General features: G+C 41.8%; 1 long non-coding RNA gene across 1 annotated transcript in view; it reads right to left on the bottom strand.

Moving 5' to 3' along the window:
- Positions 1 to 2,665: 2,665 nt before the first annotated feature.
- Positions 2,666 to 24,860, bottom strand: part of LOC115522636 — a 44,642-nt gene continuing 22,447 nt past the window's right edge. Inside the window, exon 3 of the long non-coding RNA XR_003971527.1 lies at positions 2,666 to 4,589. This is a non-coding gene — a long non-coding RNA (uncharacterized LOC115522636). The remainder of the gene's footprint in view (positions 4,590 to 24,860) is intronic.

Below are 24,860 nucleotides of genomic sequence, written 5' to 3'. Positions count from 1 at the left end.
GGGTAATAACTCTTTTCTTAAGGGTTGTGTAGTAGCGGAAGTAAAGTGCTTGGTATAGGTTAGGCCACCTGTACATGTCGATTCCTTTTTTTTTTTTTTTAAGGTTTATTTTTGAGAGAGACAGAGACAGAGACAGAGACAGAGATAGCATGAGGGGAAGGGGCAGAGAGAAAAGGGGACAAAGGATCTGAAGTAGGCTTTGCACGACAACCTGATGTGGGGTTCGAACTCACAAACCACAAGCTCATGACCTGAGCCGAAATTGGACACTTAACCGACTGAGCCACCCAGGTGCCCCATGTACATGTTTATGCCTATACTAGTTTCCTCAGGCTGTCATGACAAATTTGGTGGCTTAAAACAGCAGGAATTTATTCTCACACAGTTCTGGAGGCTAGAAGCCCTAAATCAAGGTGTTGGCAAGATTGGTTCTTTCTGGAGGCTCCAAGGGAGCATCTGTCCCATGTTTCTCCCCTAGTTCCTGGTAGCTGTGGGCAAGACTCGACATTCCTTGGCTTGTAACTGAGTACCTCCCATTTCTGCCCCATCTCCACATATTCTACTCCGTGGGTGGACATGTCCTCTTCTCTTCTTACAAAGACACCAGTCATTGGATTTGAGGCCACCTTAATCCAGTTTGATGTCCATCTTAACTTAATTACGTCTACAATGAACCTGTTTCCAAAAAAGGTCATGTTCTGAGGTTTTAGGTGGACATAAATTTGAAAGACAACATTCAGCTCGCTGGAGTTTTTTTGCACTCTCTCCTCCATTGCAGGGTTTCTGCACAAGGGCTTTTGAGTGGAATACAGCAAGCTTCGTGGCCAGAACCCCAGGAGTGTTGTGTCCCCCCATTCCACTCATGTCACCTCCAGAACCAGAAAGATCATGTTGTCCTCTGTAAATAGCTATTGAATTATCACAGGGAATGGACTGGAAGCCCACAACTACTTGGGAATCATTTCACTGCTGAAAGAAGTAGATTGGAGCAGTTCCTCAAGTGTGTCCACAGTGAAAAATGAGGCATCGCTTACCTTGGAAAACAAGTCCATTCATTCCAGACCACCTCATGGTTTAACTTTAGTGGTTGAGTTACTAATAACCCAAGGTTCTGATGAATTAATCCTCCCATTTCAGCAGAGACATTCTGGAGGCAAGATTTTAGATCAGAGGAATGACTCTACTGGTGGACATTCCAAGCCCTTTAGGTGGGCTGTTGTGGAAAGGTGTTTCGAGAAAGTAGATTTGGTGGCCATTCAGCTAACTCTGCTAACATTTCGTGAGCGGCTCCTACATGCAGGGCACTGATCTAAATGCCTCGGTGGAACTCACTAAGAACAAAACCTGCTTTCTGCCTGTCATGGATTCATGATAAAATAACTATCCCCAAATAATGGCAAAATAAGAGAGATGCACCGTGAAAGAGATATGACAGATATATGTGGAAATGGCAGAAATTAATTTGGATGACAATGAGGTGACAGAGCGTATTGCAAAACCTTGAGGAATAGGCAGTGTTTAAAGGGTGGATTGACAAACGGAGATGGCAAGGGCTGGCATTTCAGGTAGAGAACCCAGATAAGCAACAGCACGGTGGCGGGGGCAAGGCAGAGGACATCCGGCCACTGCCCCTTGTCTGCTCCAGTGGTCAGAGTGTGCTGTGAGGCCACGTGGGAAGTCAAGACTAGAGAACTAACCCAAAGGTTGATGGTGGAGGGCCTTACGGGGAGCCTGAGGCTACGGGGTTGGATCTCGGAGGCCTTGGCAGACACAGGAGAGCCAGTGTGTCTGGCTTCATGCTACCCACTTCACTTGGAAAATGACATAGGTTTCATCGCTTCTTGGAGCCACGGCTTCCTGGTGGGTAAAGTGTAGGTGGCACTCGCCCTGTTTCAAGGTCTCTTGAGGAAGATCTGATGAAGCAACACACACACAGCTGTTTGGGATGGTGCCGGGCACTTAGTGAGCAGTTACTAAAAGCTCTTTATTAACTGTAAAGGTCTTGGCAAGGGAAGCGAGCAGACTTGGGGTTGGTTAGTTGGTTGGTTTTTTTCAGGATGCCGGCTGCTGGCTAACAGGCAAGCTGGCTGGCTGAGTGAAAGGAACAGAGGGAGGGGGTGCAGGACAGGTATGTGTGCTGCTCTGGAGTTTGGGGCATGCCAACAGGAAGAGTGGGGACAAGTCTCCAGCTGGGGCTGGGCCAAGGGGGAGCACCGCAGTGTGGAGTCCAGGAAACCGGCAGCCAGAAGGGACCCTGAAGTTTGTCCAGCAGCCCAGGGAAGGACAGCTCTACTTCTCAAGAGAGGGTAGAAAGGATCTGAGTGTCCAGAGTGTCTCTTGGGAGCCACTTAACCAAAGGGGGCATGGGTGGAGTGAGCAGCACGGACAAAGGCCCAGAGAAGGGAAGGAATGCACACAAGAGCCAGGCAGGTGCTGGGCAGTTGCACTTGTCTCACAATGTCCTGATACCGGCCGTAAAGGTGCCTGGACGGTGAGAAGGGCACCTGTGTGCTGCGGGTGTCTCACTTACATCAGAGCCCACATGCCCACCCCCTTCCTCCCTGCCTGTGCAGATTCTGCTTGTCACTTGTGGTCCTGTTGGAGGCTCACACCCTCCCTTGACCCTTTTCCAACGAATCCAGCCTATGCTGATCTCTCCCATCCTCGGAAGACCGGTTGTGCTTGAGTCACACTGTTTAGCATTGGGTTGTTCTTTGATCTGCCAGACGGGGAGGATAATTACTCAGAGCTTTCTCATGTACAGTAAATGAGACAGCCCTTCTAATGCTCCCAGCACAGTACCTGGTGCCTAAACAGTGCACAATAAGTGCGGGCAATTCTCCTGTTGTTGCCACTCCTTCTGCCCCTGCACTTGGATATTATTGTCATTGCTTGGGGACACAGGTTGGATAGCATCCTTGAGAACAGTACACTCCCGGAGACACAGGTATGTGGGTGTTAGCTATTATGTCAACCCTTTCTCTCCACTCAGGAAAGCATTCTGAAGAACCAGATGAATGAATATGACATTATTATTGCGATAACCTTGAATCTACTCTAATTCATGTTTATTTTTTAAATCATCTGCTAACATTGGTACTTTAGCTTCATGAGTCACAAATTCTTTGTGGCATACCTCATAATATATGGTGACTCACCAGTGTGCTGTGGTCCTGAAGGTGAGAACTTCTGCTCTAAGTTTTAACTTGTATTACTGCTGCCTTCCTGCCCAGGCTGTAAACTCTGTGAGGACAGGGCCCCTGGCTGGCTTCTTCCTTCCTCACCATGGTGTCCAACACAATGCTTGGCAGGTAGCAATTATCAACTAGTCATGTGCTGATGAACTGATATCTTTCCAGAAGCAGGGCTTCTAGAAAGGTGTAGATTGTTCAAATGCTGAAACTTTCAAAGGTGTATCTCTAGTTCTGCTCAATTCCTATGAAAATCTCCACAGAGGGAGAAAACATGTATATTGATCAGGACTTTTGTGGGTGCAAGTGACAGAAGCCTAACTCAAACTTCCTTAAGCAAAAGGGGCGAAAATTGGTTCATATACCTGAAAAGTCAAAAGGTGTATTTAAGTTCAAGTAAGGCTGCATGCAGGTGTTCATATTTTATCAGCATATTGTGTCTCTCTTAGCTCCTCAGCTCTTTTTTTCCTCTAAATTTTCTTTATTTTCAAGCATGTTCTACACAGCTGGTGGTACAGACAGCTTCCAGCCGCCACAGGCTTCTTTTCCATCAGCATATAATGTCAGGCAAAACCCTGTCACTTTCCCAATCGTTCTAGCAAAATCTGGACCTGACACTCATGGGCTCAGAATGGCTTGGTTACACATTCCTATGGCTCAGTTTTACCAGGTATTGGTCACATGCTGAGTTTGGACAAATAATATCCAAAACAAGTGGTTTGGATGTTCAGTCCAGATGATTTCCCAAAAGATAATCTTGGTGCATTTCCTAGAGATGGAAGAAATGAATGCTGGGCAGACAGATATTTTCAACATTTGGCAAGCCTGAGTGAGGGGCAATGATTATGTATATAAGCGAGAACAACTGTTTCCATGTCAACTGCTGTCACCATGGTGAGAAAGACACTGATCCGCTGCATCATCTGTGCACCGAGGGGGTGCCTTTTGCAGTGAGTTCCGAACTCTGACTTTGGTGCCAGCATTGCTAGGTTGCAGTTACGAGACTCTTGCAGACAGAGCCTATCCCTACCAGACTGAAGAGCTGTTGATGGCATCTGCTGAGCTACACGGAGAGAGGCTTTGCATCTGAATGAGCACAAACTATATAACCAGCACAGGGAAACATCTGGAAACAGATGTTGATCAGTTAACAAGAAGGTGAATGCACTTTGTTCTGGTCTGATTGCTCTCTCAGGAATTGCCTTCTCATGTGGCCCCAGAGAAGAAGCAATCCACCATTCCACCTCCGCAGATAATCTTCTTCTGTCCACTGTTTTCCATTCTCCATAAACAAGAGTTGACCCTGGCTAGGATTGCAGCCACCTAGCCCCATGGAGAAATGTACTGGTTTGGCAAGGAGCATCTGCATCAGATGAAGGTCTTCTTGACCTGTGCGCTCTTGAAGAGAAAGAGAACAGAATAACTACAAGATAAGTCTTACTTGATGTAATGAACACCTTTCCTCTTATCAGGTTCTCCTACTAGATAACTGTGTCTTAATTGGCATTGTGGCTATTTTACAATAATTCATTAATAGTGACAGTGGTAGACAGAAAAAGGACCATACAATTTTAAAATGACAAAATAAGAAGTGACCTTAGTCATCATTCCCACCCTGTGAGTTTTGTGAGTTCATCAGCTGTATCTGTCTTGTTCACTCCTATATTCCCAGTGCCTAGTGTAGAGTCTAGCATTCTGGGTATGCCATTATTCCTTATAACTGTGTTCATGACAGACATCACTAATCAATCACCACCTTACTCTTTCCCATTGATCAAGAATATGGCCTCAGGGGTGTCTGGTTGGCTCAGTTGGTCGAGTGTCCGACTTTTGATTTTGGCTCAGGTCATGATCTCACAGTCATGATATCAAGCCTGGCATGGAGCCTGCTTAAGATTCTGTCTCTCCCTCACCCTCTGCTCCTAGCATGCACATTCTCTCTCTCTAAAAAGAAAAGAAAAGAAAAGAAAAGGAAGGGAAACAAAGAAAGAAAAAAGAAAATGATCTCAGAATCATTCTCAAAACTGAACCCCAAAAATCTAATGCCAGCCAATCAACTGACATAAGCCAAAACTGATTTGCCATTGCTAACTAGTGACTTGTCAAAAATTTGCAAAATCTTAAGGAAAGATTTCTTTCAACCATGTAGTTTCCATTTAGGAAAAAGCAAAGACCTAAGCAATTACCTGTCAACTAGAATAGTGGTTTCTTTAGACTTTGGAGTTGCTGTAGAACTCCATCCTACATCCTTTGCGACGTTCCTCAGAAGAAATTTAAATCAGATGCTACACACCACAGAGTAACTTCTGGGGACTATATATTCTTACCAAAGAGTTTTAACTCCTTAGCAATCTGCAGGCTAATAATTAGCATGTAAAAGCCAGTCTACTTCAGTGGAAGGTTAGAGATTTAGGTGCTCAAAGAAGATCCCCAGGAGTTCTTTCCCTTTCTTTGGTGCTGACCATTTAGCATTTCAAGTGGTGCAGAAATGGCACCATGGAATGAGCAGCTCACTTAGGCAGCACAATCCTTTCCTTTCAGATTTTAGGCTAAGTGGCATTAGGAAGTAGTCAATTATGAACAATTTGGGTGCCTGCAAATAACTGTAGAAGTTAAATTGACTTTGTATATAAGTGGAACATGCCCCTGGAAGACATTTATTCACATGAACCCATTGTGCAGGGCCTTGGATGCAGGCAGAAAGATCATTAACAGCCGAGTCAAATTACTGTGGTAATAAGAGTATGAAAGAGGCTAGATCACTTGGATAATCGGAGCTGCAGATGACCAAAAATTCTTTTGTTGAACTGGACTAATAGGCTCCCAGGTTGGCATCAGTCCCAGTGAACAAGCACTGTAACCATGTTTACTAGCAATAAGATGATGCTTTTAATGCCTGACAGTTAAATACAAGAAAAGACTAAGGAAATAGTCATTTCAATCCAGATTGACTTGAAGGTATTACGTAAATTCAAGGAACATACAAACAGAGTCTGCTAGCCCAAAGCCTCCCTCGGTATTATTGGACTCTGAGGGGCAATCAGCCCTGCCCAGCTACCTGCAAAGAGGCAAAAGTACCTTATGTCAATCTTTGTTCTTGGGTGCTCTTAGAGTGACCTAGTAATTGAGCATCAGCCAACAGCAGGGCTCAGAAGCAAGGTTCTGACTCAAATTAGTAGTTGGGGATTAGAACATCTCTTACCATCACACAAAATCCACCTTTATGTCTGCAACAACTGAAGCAATTGTGTTTATGCTAGGAAGGAGCAATTTAGGAGATAGATCCCAGAACTTTCAGAGAGAGGGAATTAACCTCTGAACTCATACTCTCTTGAGCAGAAGTGGTTTTCCCCTGCTTATTGCAATGAGAAATGGCTATTGAGGAATTGTGGAAGAGTGGTTAATAGCTTGGTGTTGTTGTCAGACCTGGAAGCACATTCTAGTTCTAGTACTTAATAGCTGTCTGGCATTAAATAGCTATTTAAATTGATTGATCCTCAGCCTTTTCTCTTTAAAATGGGGATACAGTATCACCTATTTCCTCTCCATTAAAATGGGAATAATAGTAAGCATTGTTGTAAAGATTAAATATAAAAAAGTATAAAGCACTTAACACTATTTGGATCATTTACCAAGATAGACCAAGTTCTGAGACCTAAACAAATCTTAATACATTTAAAAGAACTCAAGTAGGGGCGCCTGGGTGGCGCAGTCGGTTAAGCGTCCGACTTCAGCCAGGTCAAGATCTTGCGGTCCGTGAGTTCGAGCCCCGCGTCGGGCTCTGGGCTGATGGCTCAGAGCCTGGAGCCTGTTTCTGATTCTGTGTCTCCCTCTCTCTCTGCCCCTCCCCCGTTCATGCTCTGTCTCTCTCTGTCCCAAAAATAAATAAATGTTGAAAAAAAAAATTAAAAAAAATAAATAAATAAAAGAACTCAAGTCATACAAAATATATTTCCTGGAGAATATGAAATTAAATTAGAAATCAATAACAGACAGCTATCTATAAAATTCCCAAATATTTGGAAACTATCTAAAACACTTCTAAATAACAGCTGAGTTGAAGAAATTAAAAGGGAAAGAAGAAAACACTTTTAAGTTAATGAAAATTAAAACACAGCATTTTAGAATTTATACCATGCTGCTAAAGCAGTGCTTATGGGGAAATTTATAGCACTGAAATGCCTATGCTAAAAAATAAAAGAAAAGTCTCAAATTCCAAGCTCCCACGTTAAGAAACTAGAAAAAGAAAAGTAAGTTAAAGCCAAGTAAGCATAAGAAAGAAAATAATAAATAAAAATCAATGAACAATCAATGAAACAGAAAATAGAAAAACAATAGAGAAATTCATTAAAATCAAAAGTTGATTCTTTGAAATCAATCAAATTTATAAGCCTCTAACCAAAGTGAATAGAAAAAAAAGAGAAAAGACATAAATTAACCCAATAACCAGAATCAGAAAAATGACAGCACTATGGATTCTACGGATATCAAAGCAATAAGAAGACATTACGAACAACTCTGTCTATAAAATAAATAATAAATGCCTCTAAATTTGACAATTTAAATGGATAAATTCCTTGAAAAACATAATCAAACAAAGTTCACTCAAGAAGAAATAACTTGAATTTGTAGTTAACAACTTTCTTAGGAAAAAACAAAACTCAAAGACCAGATAGCTTCCTTGGTGAAATCTATCAAATTTTTAAGAAAGAAACAATACACAAACTCCTTGAGAAAGTTAAAGAGGAAGGAATACTTCTCAACTTATTCTGTGAGCCCACCGTTGCAAATGACAACATTAGTAGATAAGAAAATTTCAGACCAATAGCCCTCATGAATATGCAGTAAAGTGTCAACTAAAAGGTAAGTCAAATCTAAAAACATGTAAGAAGGATAATATATCATGATCAAGCAAATGGCATTGTTCTGGACTTTACCCCAGAAATTCAAAGTTGATAGAACATTTAACAAATCATGTAATTCAGCATATTAATAGTGTAAAAAGGAAAAACACACAAAATCATCAAAACAGAGGTAGAAAAGCATTTGACAAAGTACATTATTTTTTATAGAAAAAACATATCTCAGGGGCGCCTGGGTGGCTCAGTCGGTTAAGCGGCCGACTTCGGCTCAGGTCATGATCTCGCGGTCCGTGGGTTCGAGCCCCGCATCGGGCTCTGTGCTGACCGCTCAGAGCCTGGAGCCTGTTTCGGATTCTGTGTCTCCCTCTCTCTCTGATCCTCCCCCATTCATGCTCTGTCTCTCTTTGTCTCAAAAATAAATAAACGTTAAAAAAAATTTAAAAAAAGAAAAAACATATTTCAGCAAACTAAGAATAGAGGGAAATTCCTTAACTTGATAAAAAGCATCTATAAAAACCCTACATCATACTTAAAGGTAAAATAAAATGAAAGACTGAATGCTTTTGTGCTAAGATCAGAAAGAAGAAAAAGATGTTCATTCTCGCTACTTCTGTTCAAATTTGTACTGATGATCTAGCTAATGCAGTAAGGCAAGAGAAAAAAACAAACTGTATGGAGATTAGAAAGGAAGAACTAAACCTGTCTTTACTCACACATGATATGATCATCTATGTAGAAAACCCTATGGAATCAACAACAAAACACTACAAGAACTTGTAAAAAAGTTTACCAAGTTTTCGAGATACAAAATCAATATAAAAGATTACATTTATATAAAAGCAATGAATAATCAGAAACTAAAATTAAAAATTTTTTTAACGTTTATTCATTTTTTGATAGAGAGACAGAGTTGAGTGGGGGAGGGGCAGACAGAGAGAGGGAGACACAGAATCCGAAGCAGGCTCCAGGCTCTGAAGTGACAGCACAGAGCCCGACGCGGGGCTTGAACTCACAGACCGTGAGATCATGACCCGAGCTGAAGTCGGACGCTTAACCAACTGAGCCACCCAGGCACCCCTCAGAAACTAAAATTTTAAAAATAATGTCATTTATAACAGTATCAAAAAATATAGTTACAGATTATCTCCAACAAGATGTGTGTAAGATCTGTAGATTGAAAACTACAAAACACTGCTAAAGGAAATTAAGGAAGATCTAATAAATGGAGATATAAATAATGTTCATGGATCAGAAGACTCAATTTTGTTAAAATATCAATTATAACTCAAATCAGTGTATAGTTTCAAAACAATCCCAATCAAAATCTTAGCAGAGTTTACTATAGAAATTGACAAGATAATTTTAAAATTGATATGGAAATGCAAAGACCTTGGATAGCCAAAATAACTTTAAAAATAATTTAAAAAGAAGGTTAACACTGTTTGATTTCAAGACTTACTATAAAGATACAGTAATTGTCAGTGTCAACCATTAGGGTCAAGATAGATAAATAGATACATGAATCAGAATAGAGTCCTGAAATAGACCCACAGATATATGGACAACTGGTGGTCAGTAAAGGGGCAAAGGTAGTTCAGTGGAGAAAAGTTAGTCTTTTCAACAAATAGTGCTAGAATAGTTGGACATCTATATGGGGGCAAAGGAGGGGGAATAGAACTTTAATCCATACCTTGCACTATATACAAAAATCAACTCAAAATACATCACAGACCTAAATATGAAATCTAAAACTATAAAATTCCTAGAAAAAAACATAGGAGGAAATTTTTATGATTTATGATTAGGCAAAGATTTCTTAGATAGAACATCAAAATCACAGTTCATGAAAGAAAAAAGTGATAGTGTACTATATCACAATTAAGAATTTCTGCTCTTTGACTCTAGATTTTTTTTAATTAAAATTTTTTTAACGTTTATTCATTTTTGAGAGACAAAGAGAAACAGGGTGTGGGTAGGATAGGGGTAGAGGGAGAGGGAGACACATAATTCCAAGCAGGCTCCAGGCTCCTAGCTGTCAGCACAGAGCCCAAAGTGGGGCTCGAACCCATGAACCATGAAATCACGACCTGAACCGAAGTTGGACGCTTAACCAACTGAACCATCCAGGTACCCCTATAGATTTTTGAAGTTTGTTTATTTATCTGAGAGAGAGAGAGAGAGAGAGAGAGAGCACATGCCTGTGCAAGCGGGAGAGGGTAGAAAGACTTCCAAGCAGGCTCCATGCCATCAGTGCAGAGACCAATGCAGGGCTTGAACTCATGAACCGTGAGATCATGACCTGAGCAGAAATCAAGAGTCGGATGCTTAACCGACTGAGCCACCCAGGCGCCCCAAGAACTTCTGCTCTTTGAATTACCCTGTTAAGAGAATGAAAAGACAGCTTACAAAATAAGAGAAAATATTTGTAAATCATGTATCTGACAAGACAATTGTATTCAGAATATATAAAGAACTCTAAAACCCAATAATAAGCCAAAAAACCTAATTTTTAAAAAATTGATAACAGATTTACACTTATACTTTACCCAGGAAGATAAAGGGATGGCAATAAGCAAATTACGAAGATGGTCAACATTATCATCATTAAGGAAAATGCAAATAAAACAATGAAATACCACTACCCACCTGTTAGAATTGCTAAAATTAAAAAGACTAACCGTGGTAAGTATTGCCAAGGACATGGAGCTACTAAAGCTCTCATACACTGCTGATGATGTAAAATGGTACAGCCACTTTGGAAGACAGTTTGGCATGTTTTTAGAAAGTTAAACATACACCTACCATATGCCCTAGCCATTGCCCTTGTAGGTGTTTATGCAAGAGAAATGAAAGCATAAACCCACACAAAGACTTGTACATGAATATTTATAGGATTTTTATTTGTAATAGCCAAAAACTGGAAATTTCCCTCAGCAGGTAAAGATAAAACTGCAGTTTACATTGAAATATTACTCAGCAATAAAAGCTATGAACTACTGATACATACAACATGGCTGAGAGTCTCAAAATCATTCCTACTGACTGAAAGACACCAGACAATAAAAGGGTACTTAGTGTATGATTTCATTTATATAAAAGTCTAGAAAATGAAAACTAATCTAGAGTGACAATAGCAGATCGGCGGTTATCTGGGAGGAAGGGGTGGAGAATAGGGAAGGGTTACCATAGGCACGAGTAGACTTTTGGCGGGGACAAATGTGTTCAAAATCGTAACTGTGGCAATAGTGTCGCGGGTATATACACATGCCAAAACTTGGCACATTGTACACTTTGCACATGTACAACGTATCATATATCAGTTATATCCCCAATAAAGTCGTTTTTTTTTTGTTTTTTGTTTTTTTTATTTTTGGGACAGAGAGAGACAGAGCATGAACGGGGGAGGGGCAGAGAGAGGAGACACAGAATCGGAAACAGGCTCCAGGCTCTGAGCCATCAGCCCAGAGCCCGACGCGGGGCTCGAACTCACAGACTGCGAGATCGTGACCTGGCTGAAGTCGGACGCTTAACCGACTGCGCCACCCAGGCGCCCCTAAAGTCGTTTTTTAAAAGGGCGTTTAGGCTGGTGTGTGATTGTACCTGATCCCAAGTGAGGGGACCCCAGCTGAGAGGCCCGGAGGTGGGACCCCAGGATCCCATTGGTAGAAATGCAAACTTCAGAGGATGTTCCCTTTCCGCGGCTACTGGAGCAGACATTACTGCTTCCACTGCTGGCCGTGGCAAGGAGAATCCTGGCAAGTAGATTGAAAAACAAAAGCAAAAAGTGTTTAGCAGGAGGCTAAGTGTCTTCTTTTGATTTCCATTATCCCCTGACCAGCTTTTCTTTTCTTTTTTTTTTTCTTCTTCCTTTCCTGATGAATCTCCAAAGTAGGGATAGCTCTGACGTCCCCCAGACCAAATGGATTTGATCTCACAGGTCAAACTGTGATCCACTGGTAGTGACTACCTGCAGCACTGCACTGAGAAGTGTGGTAGGAGGAATAGTGGCCCCCAAAGATGTTTATGTCCTAATCCCCAGAACAGGAGACCGTTTCACCTGACCCAACGAAAGCACGAAAGCAACTTTGCAGACTGATTAAGGTTAAGGATCTCGAGACGGGGACATAATCCCGGATTATCCGGTGGGCCCAATCTAATCACATAAATTCTTAAAAGTGGAGGACATTTCCCGGTTATGGTCAGAGAGTAATAGCAGTATGGGAAAGATTTGATGCCCTGTTGCTGGTTCTGAAATGCAGGTGGGCTATGTTCATGGACAAGCTGGAGCACACAGGGAAATGGATTTTACTCCTAGAATTTTCAAAAAGAAAAGCAGCCCTGCCCGAATCTTGATTTCAGCCCACAGAGGCCTATGTTAGACCTCAAACCCACAAAACTATAAGACAACAGAATTGTGTTGTTTTAATATATTAAATTTGTGGTAATTTTCTACTGTAGCGATCGCAAGCAACCAAATTCAAACAGGACAGAATATTGGAATCAATTAATAATGCCTACCGGCGATACCATAGGGGAAAGAAGCTTACAGGCTACATATCTGCCACTTTGGTTCTCATTTTCAAGGTGGGCTGGCACGGGAGCTGGGGAAGGGGCCACCTTCATTTATGGTGCCTACTGTATGCCAAGCTCTATGCTGGACTCTTCACACATGTGCCCTCAGTCGTCTTCAGCTCGGTTCTATTATGAGGTAAATATTACTTCCCTTTCTGATAGTCGGGGATCAAAGAAATTAAGACTCGCTTAAGATCTTAACTCAAATGCTGGTTTTGTTTTGTTTTGCTTTTCGTTTTTTGTTCTTTATTCCTCTCAGCTCCAAACAACGCACGGAGTCCCAAGAAAACGTAGGTGAACTACGTTTCAAGTGTTGATGGGAAACAAGAACAAACACAGATGAAGAACCTTTGTCTTGGAACAATACTTCTGGCCCTGGAAGTGGTACGCGGAACATTATTAGCACAGCTGGAGCTCCTTAGAAGTGACTTGGGAGTGGGGAAGGAACAATACATTTCTAATATTTGGTAATTATCATGAAAAGTACTTGCTCCTTGTTTATGCTTAAACTTCAGCACAGAGGAATGCCACTTATTTTCTCTCTCAGCATGGTGTGTGTGTGTGACGCATCCAACCAGCCGCCTAGCTGGGCTCCCTGGCCCCATCCGAGAGTGGGGACTTGTTTATACCTCCACTGAAGGAGCCCGCACAGCCATGCATCCTTCCTGCCCTTACTGTCTCTTCCAAGAATGCTTCAGGGAACTGAGCTGTGGACAGCACTGCTGAATTCACTCTCTGGTAGCGAAATTGCAACATCATGTGTGGAGGCAAGGGAGGGAGCCAGACCTCAGATATCCTTCAAGATGGAGCTGTGGAACCAGGCCAGGTCACTATCACTTGCCATTTTACTGTCTTTCATTTGAAGGAAGTTAATGGGTTGGGAAGACAGAGGGAAAGTGTGAGAGCCTAGTCGCACCACTGAATAATTCCACGACTTAACCTCTCAGAACCTTGTTTTCACCTATACAGTGAGAGTAATAATAGACACTCACAGGGATGAAGCAGTGCTTAGGACTGAGTGAGCATGTCCTCTGAGTTAGGCATTGTGTTAAGGGCTTTATATGCAAACCTCACTTGTTCCAACGACCTTATGAATAGTATACTACTATTACCCTATTTTATAGATGAGTATATAGAGGGTCAAAGAGAATTACTTACCAAAGTACCACAGCTAATAAATGAACCCAATCAAGACACTTGATTCTAGACTCAGGGCAAAAGACCACTGTGGTGAAATGCTTAGTGTGGCACCTTGTATAGGGTACATGCTCCAAAGACAGGAGCAAGAATTCTATTGGTTTTAGTATTAGTATGCAATATTAGTTGGGACTTGAGGTCCCCTTGATCCCCCTCTCCTGCAACTACCCATTCATGGTAAAATAACACACAGATATAGGAAACCACACAAATCCCAGAAGCCCACTCGTGGGCTGCATTCAATCACAGCCACCTGCCCAAAATAGCCATGATCTTGACTTTTGCTGGAATAACTGTCTTAGTCAGTCCAGGCTCCTAGCACAAAGCGCTACTGACCAGATGCCTTGTAAACAACAGAAATTTATTTCTCGTGGTTCTGGAGGTTGCAAGTCTGAGATCAGGGTGCAAGAATTGTTGCGTTCTGGAGAGGGCCCTCTTCCAGGTTGTAAACTGCTGACTTCTAGTATCCTTCCATGGTGGAAAGAGGGCAAGAGAGCTCTCTGGGGTCCCTTTCATAAGGGCACTGACCTCATTCTTGAGGGCTCCACCTTCAAGATCTACACGCCTCTCAGGGCACCTGGGTGGTTCAGTCGGTTGAGTGTCCAACTTGGACTCAGGTCATGATTTCATGGTCTGTGAGCTTGAACCCCGTGTCAGGTTCTATGCTGACAGCTCAGATTCTGCCTCAGATTCTGTGTCTCCCTCTCTCTGCCCCTCCCCTGCTCGTGCTGTCTCTCTCTCACTCTCTGTCTCAAAAATAAATAAACATTAAGAAAATAATAATAAAATAAAATAAAGACCTAACCACCTCTCAAAGGCCCCATCTTCTTATACTATCACATTGAGGGTTAAGGATTTCAACATATGAATTATGGGCGAGGTGTTACCCCACTCCCAGTTTATTCTTTTTCTTAACAATTTTTCTGATTTACTTCCTGAGATTTCCTGACTGTCCCCTCACCCCCCCAACTTTTAACTGAGCTTCTTTTCCTCCATCTCTATTGTCCATCCAATTTTTATTCTACTCCCAACATTTTCTCCCCAATACAGGAGGGAGAGCCCACGTGGTCAGTTTGGGGAGTCCATACCGTAGGAGCTAGACAGCAGCAGCTCCTCAATCCTCTCTCCAGACACCTTGCACGCCCCACTCCTGGTTTGGGCAGAATGCCTCCCACTTCAGCTGCCTCTCTCAGACTGGCTCATGTGTTTTCTAGTAAGTACCTGCTGCCTCTGTTGAGATTCTCCTGTTCCCAGGTCTATCAGATACCCCATTGCTTCCTTCCTTTCTCACACACAGGCATTAATACCATGTGAATCTTGGGGCAATTGTTGCTTTGTCCCCACAGCTTATATTTGGGGATTCATAGGAATACCATCTAACATTGTTTTTGATTTTGCTATGTATTTGCTCTGTTTGTTATCATGTGGAGATTAGGGTAAATTTAAAAACTGATTCTATCACCATTCTCATCTTCCTAAATCCCCTAGAACTCTTGAGTCCTTCTCTCATTACGGACCCCTGTCCAGACCTGGTTTCTCCTTTGGGCATGGAAGACACAGATATACTCCACAGGGGCCTGCCTCATGACCCCCCCGTTCTACTGTCTATGTCTGGCAATGGCAACTGTCAGGATAGCCTGGCAAGACAGGTCTATATTCCTTTACAACAGAGTTTACTTCAACATAAGAGATAATTTAAAAATATTTAGCAATGAACAGACCTGAGAAGAGATCAAAGAATCCTGTAGTGAGAGGGAGTTGGACTGCAGATTTAAAATCCATTCCTTCTTGTGTCTTGCGACCCTCAGTTCAGGAAGAACTCCCCAAACATCCCAAGCCTTTTTTAATTAACCTTATCTTGAGATAGCACAAAGTGTCCCGGAGGGTTAGACCTTCATGCTTTTGAGTTTGAGGTTTCTAGAGGTCACCAGAACAAGATCGGAATCCTCTATTCCCATCATCATCATCTGAGGCATGCAAATGCTTTTATAAAAGTTCCATTTTTGCTTGACCGAATTAGACACTATCCAAAGGGGCAAGCATTGAGCTCACCTTCCACGAACTCATGGTTGGAGTCAACAGCATGGATTGCCGTGATTTTATATTTCATCTCATAGTCTTAAGGAATCCCCAAAATAATATTTGGCTCAAGGAGGAAATTTCTTGTGGTTTTTTTGGCACTTGCATGAATAGAAACGATTGTATATTTATTATTATTGTTTTTTTTAGAAAAAGAAACGCTTGTACAACAGGGAGGTTTTGTTGCTGTTCTTGTGAACACCTCTTCCGGCTATATTTGGCAAAATAGTCAAACCTTTTTAGAACACTTGTGTTACTGGGGCACCTGGGTGGCTCAGTCCGTTAAGTGATCTACTTCGGCTCAGGTCATGACCTCACAGTTTGTGAGTTTGAGCCCCATGTCGGGCTCTGTGCTGACAGCTCAGAGCCTGCAGCCTGCTTCCGGTTCTATGTATATGTCTCTCTCTCTGCCTCACCTCCACTTGCACTCTGTCTCAAAAATAAAATAAAAACATTAAAAAAGAAAAAAAGAACACTGGTGTTATTGCTGTTGGGGGAGGAGAGAAGGAGAAAGTCTTAGCCCTTCTCTCCCAACCCCTCCATGTCCACCTTTTTCCAAGAGAGAATTATCTGATAGACACCACTTGTGGATGCTAACTGGGTCCCAATAACAGTGGGTAAGGTCACTGAGTGTGTACTGGGAAAGCTCTGGTCTTGAGCCTAAGCTCGGTGTTCTAGCATAATTTATCAGTCTATGCAGGCATGTCAGGCACAAGACCAGTTAATAATCCAATAGTACATGAGTTTCCCATTTAATCTAGACCCTTGAGTGTAGGAGGGATGGCATTTCTGAGCCCCTGGTCTGATGCTAATAGCACATCTAACCACACACTTAACTTTCAACCACTCACTTTGCTGTCTGGTCAGTGGGCAAAGAAAGTAACTGCATACATGACCTGGGTGTATTGAATCTGTCTCCCTGCACATGCTTCCTTTCCACTCACTATGTGTTTCATATAACCATCAAATTGCTGCCTGAACAAATTTTTTCTCCCTGCCTTCCTCCCTCCCTCCCTTTCTTCCTTCCGTCTTTCTTTTCTCCCTCCCTCCTTCTTTTCTTTTTTCTTTTCTTTTCTCTTTGCTTTTCTTTTCTTCTCTTTTCTTCTCTCTCTCTCTCCTTCCCTCCCTCCCTTCCTATTAGCCTGACCTTCAGTTACCCTCTTACTCAAGACCCCTACCTACTTTTTCAGTCCCTTTTTCCTGCCCCCCCATACCCCCACCTCCATACACTGTGTTGCCACCGTCCTGAGATGCTTTCATCCCTAGAGTTTGCATGTGTGTTCACACCCACAGGCCTTTACTCAAGCTGTACCCTCTGCCAGAAATTCTTTCTGCTTTCAGAAAATTCTTCCAAACATAACTTATGAGTTACCTTTACATGAAATCTTCCCCTACATCCTTGTCTCCAGTGCCCTCCCTGGATGTGCGGGAATGGGGTGCATTTCTTCTCTCTTGAAGTTCCACTGCTACTTCCTCTTTTTTTTTTCAATATATGAAGTTTATTGTCAAATTGGTTTCCATACAACACCCAGTGCTCATCCCAAAAGGTGCCCTCCTCAATACCCATCACCCACCCTCCCCTCCCTCCCACCTACCATCAACCCTCAGTTTGTTCTCAGTTTTTAAGAGTCTCTTATGCTTTGGCTCTCTTCCACTTAACCTCTTTTTTTTTTTTTTCCTTCCCCTCCCCCATGGGTTTCTGTTAAGTTTCTCAGGATCCACATAAGAGTGAAACCATATGGTATCTGTCTTTCTCTGTATGGCTTATTTCACTTAGCATCACACTCTCCAGTTCCATCCATGTTGCTACAAAGGGCCATATTTCATTCTTTCTCATTGCCACGTAGTACCCCATTGTGTATATAAGCCACGATTTCTTTATCCATTCATCAGTTGATGGACATTTAGGCTCTTTCCATAATTTGGCTATTGTTGAGAGTGCTGCTATAAACATTGGGGTACAAGTGCCCCTATGCATCAGTACTCCTGTATCCCTTGGGTAAATTCCTAGCAGTGCTACTGTTGGGTCATAGGGTAGGTCTATTTTTAATTTTTTGAGGAACCTCCACACTGTTTTCCAGAGTGGCTGCACCAATTTGCATTCCCACCAACAGTGCAAGAGGGTTCCCGTTTCTCCACATCCTCTCCAGCATCTATAGTCTCCTGATTTGTTCATTTTGGCCACTCTGACTGGCGTGAGGTGATATCTGAGTGTGGTTTTGATTTGTATTTCCCTGATGATACTTCCTCTTTCTTATAGGGATTCACTCCTACCTATCTCCCCACCAGATTAAGGCTGGTGATGATGGGCCATGTTTGAGGTTCTCCCATGCTTATCATAATGCCTAGGATATGATAAATGCTCCATGAGAGTTTGCTAAGTGATCAAATCAATCAGTTAAGGGTGGGACCAACCTCTGGAATCAATAAAAAAATATTCACTACGAACTATATACAAACTACCATTCCTTCACTATGAAAAGCTATTCTGAAAGAATATTAACTGATTGTAATTAGTGTCTTATTATCTATTTTGAGGAGAAAGATCACACTTGGAATTTGAGTCAGCTCTGTCGCTTCCTTGCTTTGTGCCTTTTCAGTCTAAACCTCAATTTCCTCATCTGTGAGATGGGGAGAAAAACCATCACAGCTGCCTTACCTGCCCTCAGGGTTGGTGTGCCGGTCAAATGGCACAATGTATATGAAAGCACTCTGAATTAGCTTCCCTTACCTAGTAAGACCTGGAGGGTGTGGGACACAGAGGAGGTAAGGTCTGGTGAAGAAAAAGCAGTAAGCAAGGATCCAGGGGTCAGGAGGACAGGCAGATCAGGACTGAGAGAACACTGGGCAGCAGGAAAGCCATATGAGGAGACAAGGGCTGTGCGGGAAGAACAGAGGAGCCAGAGTGTATCCAAAGGAGAGGTGTGTGGAGAGATCAGTTCAGGGAAAGAAAGAGGAGGACAAGTGCTAACTTTCCTTGGGGAGAGCAAAATGGACACACCACAGCTCCAGGCTTTTTTCTTCTGGTTTCCTGACCCTAATAACTATTGGACATTTTGGAACAATCTCACAGATCATGAAATTGTTTGCATCCTTAGAGATTCAGTCCTTTTCACTCCATAGTTGATTGGAGTGCAAAGAACACCATGATTCATAGGGTTTAGGGTCAGAGCCATACTGGCTAGTCATTTGCTGTTGCTGCTAGAAAGTCCCTAGCAGAGGAAGGAGTGTATAATCCTAGGATGGGACATGAGAGTTAGTAAAGTGAAAGATGGAGGCAGCAGTCAATGGTGTGCTTCCCAACCCCTCCTCCCCTTTCCAACCCCCCAACCTCACCACCACCATCATGCAGCCAGAACACTGGATGATTAAAGAATTCTCTGGCTTCAATCAGAACAACTAGGTGGAGGTTGGCAATGAATTCATGTTTCTTAGTGACACTATTAATTTTATTCTGGTGCTAAAAGACAGATGTCACATGCCTGGTATATTCTCGTAGATCCCTTTCTCTTATGCTGTATCAATAGTTTTTCAACCATACTCTAGAAATGGAAGAGCTCTAAAGGACACCTCAGGAGTCCTACAAAATATTCTTCAAATTTCATTTTTAAATACATATAAACAACTTTAAAATCTATAATAAACAAACATCCCCTCAAATGTGCTGTATCCTAAATTTGAATCTATCATACATATTTTTTCAATATAATTTATTGTCAAGTTCGTCAACATACAGTGTATACAGCATGCCCTTGGCTTCGGGGATAGATTCCCATGATTCATCACTTACATAAAACACCCAGTGCTCATCCCAACAAGTGCCCTCCTCAATGCCCATCACCCACTTTCCCTTCTCCCCCACGCCCTGTCAGCCCTCAGTTTGTTCTATGTATTTAAGAGTTTCTTATTTGACTCCCTCTCTGTTTGAAACTAACTTTTTCCCCTTCCCTTTCCCCATGGTCTTCTGTTAAGTTTCTCAAATTCCACATATGAGTGAAAACATATGATATCTGTCTTTTTCGGACTTATTTCACTTAGCAAAATACCCTCCAGTTCTATCCATGTTGTTGCAAATGGCAAGATTCCATTCTTTCTCACTTCTGAGTAATATTTCACTATATATATATATATATATATACATATATATACATATATATACATATATATACATATATATACATATATACATATACATATATACACATATATATACATATATATACATATATATATACATATATATATACATATATATATATACATATATATATGTATATATCACATCTTCTTTATCCATTCATCAGTTTCTATTGTACATATTATGTTGTATGGCAGGTTAAACTTTCATGTGTGAATGTGTATAGATTTGGAGTAAAGCTGCTCCTATTTTTTTTTAATAAAGAATTTCCTGACATTGCAAGATGAACTGCTTTTAAAACTATCATTACTTGCAACTACTTATCTGTTTGAATCAGATTTCCTTACTCCTGGGTATGTTAGTCAGAAATATTTTGGTTGCAAGAGACAGAAATTCAAGTCAAATTGGCCTGAAAGACAAATATTACTGGTTTGCATAGCAGAAAATTTCAGGGGTTGGGCTGGATTGAGTTCCAGCTAGATCTAGACACTTTTATGGTGGCATCGCATTGCCCTCCTTCCCTTGGCAAAGCTTTCCCTGAGTTGGCTTCTTTGGCACAGGAAGAGCTCCTGTTTCCCAGGGTTTCCTGGCCCTGGCTCCCAGACCCACCTCTGTCGCTGGGAGGGGGACCAACTCCAGAGCCACGTGACCAGAAATGGGAGATGGGAAATGGGGAATAGAGTGGGCAGCAGAACGACAGAAGTTCATTGTACTAGGCAGGCTAAACAAACTACAGGAACACACTAGACCCAAGACTGCACTGGCCCCCTTTGATATCTGTCCCTGAATCAAGCCCCAGAATTTCCCAAAATGGCTTCATTGTTCTTATAGATTAATTTGATAAGTGAATGTTGTACATTTGAACCTGACAATAAATGTATGCTAATAAAATAGCTTTTTTTTTTTATCAATTTATACAATTGGCAACCTTTACATAAAAATTGTCCAAAAATGGTGGGATTGGTTCAAAGATTGAGAACTCATCATTATACACTCATCCATGGCCCAAGTGAGTTTGGTCTCTACGAAGGCTCCTTGGCTGCCTGAGCTCGTGACAGTTCTTGCTCCTTAAGTGCATGCTCCACTCATTTGGCTCCTTGTCTAGAAGCCATGGGATGAAGGGGAAGCTCATCATCAGAAGTTCAAGTGCAAGCTTCACACCTTACTGTCTATGATTTTCCTTACCTGTAAAATGATGATGCCTGCTCCTTATTCACAGGGGGTGATTAAGTCAAAAGATTTTTGAGGGAAGGTTCTTCAGCATCAGTGAAATGCTATGGAATTAAAATTATTATCTTTCATCTCTTGTTAATTATATATGTATGTTTATTATGCATTTATATAAAATTTAATTATTTATATATGTATCTGTCTAGTCTCCCTGCAACAGATTATTGCACTCATGGCTTCATTATGTTATCCCTCCTGTATCCACGTCCTTTACCGTGCAACTTTGTAGTGGCCTCCCACTCTGGCTCTGGATTTGCCCATGTGACTTGCTTTGGCCAATAGTATGTCAGCAGATGTGATCCAAACAGAGGCTTGAAAAGACTTGCACAATTGGGCATGCTCACTCTTGCTCCTTTACCTTTCCCATTGGAACAAGCCCAGGCTAGCCTGCTAGAGGAGATCCAACTTGACCAGTCAGTCACCACAGCTGAGGCCACTCTAGACCAGCCAATAGTCAGTCAACCCCCAGACATAGGAGCCCAAACCAGAACCGCCCAGCTAAGTCCAGACTAAACTTCCAACTAGCAGATTTGTGTGCTAAATGCATGTTCACTGTTTTAAACCACTGATTTTTCTAATGGCTTATAACACATCATTATTATGGCAGTAGATAAGTGTTATACTGCCTAAATAGGAAAGTAAACATCTTGGTTTATATCTTCTGAAGCTCTCCAATTTCCCCAGCTCTTCAAGGAGAAGGAAGAGAAATAAAATTCCAAGTTTTTTTAAAGCTTTCCAACATTCAGGTACTCTGTGAGGCAGTTCTTATGCAGTACTTTATTTAATCTCTACAACATCCTTCAGAGGTAAATGGGCATTTTCCCATCTTACAGATGAAGAAACTAAGGGTTGGAAAAGTGAAATGACTCACCTGAGGTCACACAGGAAGAGTGGCAGAGTTGGATTCTCCCCACGTGAGCCTACCCCTCATGACAGTCCTCAATTTTCATTATGTTTGGCTGCCTTATGCCTATTGCTCCAAAGGTTAGAAGCACCTTATTTGGCCCTTATCTAGATAGCATCTTGTTCTCCAATGGTGTCATATTAGTTTATCTAGAAACATAAATCTGTCTTTCTCAGATTTTTTTTCCTCCCTCATCACACTGGAAGATTATCTGTTTATTAGCATACTGGTTTGACACCTTAAGCATCACAAATTGCCAGTTTCCTCATATTTGTTTCTAAGAAACTTTGTTCATTGTAAATAAATGGGGGCAGAGGAGTTGCTTTCCAAAGATCTTAAGAATCTAGCATTTTCTTAGCCCAAATTTGGCCCTCCCTCTGGGTTTCTGGCCCCAATACTTCAGTTGCTCTCCTCTCCACACCCAGCAGACGTTATTTTTAAGTTGCAGTTTTATCCAAAGAGCATTTTTTCACAGAATGCCTTGGAAGGTCCTGCACTTTCTCTTCAGCTGGGGAACTGTCCCTCAGCCACACCCCCTTGGTCTGGGAATTTATTTTGGTCTATGCAAGAGTCACATGTTTTTCTTTTAATGAAGTCATCAGAGTATTTTGCTTCCATGCCCTTGATAATACATTTTTAAGGAAGGTTGTTCTGTCTGTGATCTGCCAGGGGTGGAGATATGGGCACTGTTGTCATTTTAGAAGAGGAATTAACACAGGCTAAGGCCCCCAAACCTTAGTCATGGCTTTACCTGGGCACCTCCAATTAAGGTCCTTCAATTCTCTGATCCTTCTCTTTCTTCTGAGTCCAACCCATTCCCCTCTCCTCCAGGAAGAGTTCCCTGACTCAGGTTTATGATAATATCTTTCTTTTTTGGAATAATTAGAGAGTCTGAAATACTTGATTTTGAAATTACTTAGCACATAGTTACTGAGCGTAGACATGTGCTATGCTCTATCCCCAAAGAGCTTACAGTCTAGTGGAAGAGAGCAAAGCACAAACAAGCAAGTAAGATGTAGTCAGGTAGTAATGATAATGTTTAAAATAGGATAATGGGATAAAATAAATATGAAAGTAGAGAGGGCTACTTCAGATAGTGCAATGGGGGAGAAGATCCTTAAGAAGGTGACATTTACATTGAAAGGATCCAACCCTCTCTTCTGAGGGAAGAGTGATCTGGGTGAAGACTACGACAAACACAAAGGTCCTGAGGCAGAAACTAGCCTTGTGAGCATTGTGGCTGGAACAGGGAGAATGAAAGGTCAGTGGGGCAGGAGAGGACCAGCCTACCAACTAGGCCACAGTATGGAGTTTGGATTTTGCAATAAAGGCAATTGAAGTTTGGGAGGGTTTTAAGCATAGCAATGATATCTGATTAATGTTTGTTAAGATCCCTTTGACCACTGTGTCAAAACTAGATTCACTGGAGAGATGGGATTGATGGCTATCCCACTAGAAATAATAAAGATTTAGGCAAAGATGGGAGAAAGGTTGTCATGATTTTTTTCTATTGAAGTATAGTTGACACATGATGTGACATTAGTTTCAGTGATTGAACTTCCCTGTGTGTTATGCTATGTTCACTACCATCTGTCACCATACAGCACTGTTGCAATACCACTGATTATGTTCCCTAGGCTGTGCCTTTTATCCCTGTGACATTCACTCCATAAACTGGACCTTGTGCCTCCCACTCTCCTTCCCCCTCTTTTCCCATCCCCACCTTCCCTTCAGGTTGTCATTTTTTTTTTTTTTTACCCTTACCTGCATGTGATAATCTCTTTCCCCTATACATTCAATCTATTTACTTTTAACTTGAACTGAATCTTTTATTTTGTTTCATTATTTACAAACCCAAATTAGAATAGAAACTACGGTACGGAATTAGATATTTGACCAATTAACTCTGCTTGGTTTTAAAGCTAGGTATTTAAATTGGGCATTGGTAAACACCCTTAAGCTATTTTAATTTGGAACGCACTTGTGAGATCCTTCTGTTTATGCTTAAATTCCAATTTGCCACCTAGTAAAACTTTCCATTACAACCTCCTTCTAGACTGATGCACACCAAAAATTCCCATGACATTGGTACCCCCATTAAACGGTTGTCCATCTACTTTCAAAAGTATGGCTACCTGGGAAAATAAACCTCTGTTCTATGTAAGCCACTGTGGTCTGGTCTCTGAACCTTGTCGCCACTCACAATCCTAATTGATATAATCGGTCTTGAACATTGTTCAGACATGCCTCTACCTGTTCCCGCTCTGAAGAACAGTCAGTGACATATGGTGGGGACTTTCCAGAGCTCTGCCAGACACTATTTCAAGGCTTTCACACATTTACAAGGCAGCAGGTGACACCTGGGAAGACTCTGGGCATTTTCAATTCCTCCTCTTCAACTATTTCCTCACTTGTTGTCAGATTTCACACCTCACCAACAGAGCTTATTATTCAAGGTGGATAAACTCCTCCAGGTGAAGTGAGAATATCTTGACCTTTCTCTGTGAAGCCTTTCTGGAAGCTTAAACAGTGTTGCTAATGGATGATGAGATGATCTACCACGCACTTGGTTCCCATAGATTTCTTAGGTTTATGTGAAGAAGTCTTCTCTCTGACCTTGGTAGTTGGCTGGGCCAAGGAGATATAAACCAAATGAAAACACCAATGAACTCGTAGTTTCTTCGTAA

Source organism: Lynx canadensis, chromosome A1 (assembly GCF_007474595.2).
Source record: "Lynx canadensis isolate LIC74 chromosome A1, mLynCan4.pri.v2, whole genome shotgun sequence".
In the NCBI taxonomy this organism is placed as follows: Eukaryota; Metazoa; Chordata; class Mammalia; order Carnivora; family Felidae; genus Lynx; species Lynx canadensis.
Note: the sequence above shows the minus strand (reverse complement) of the source record. Positions and strands in the feature narration are given on the sequence as shown.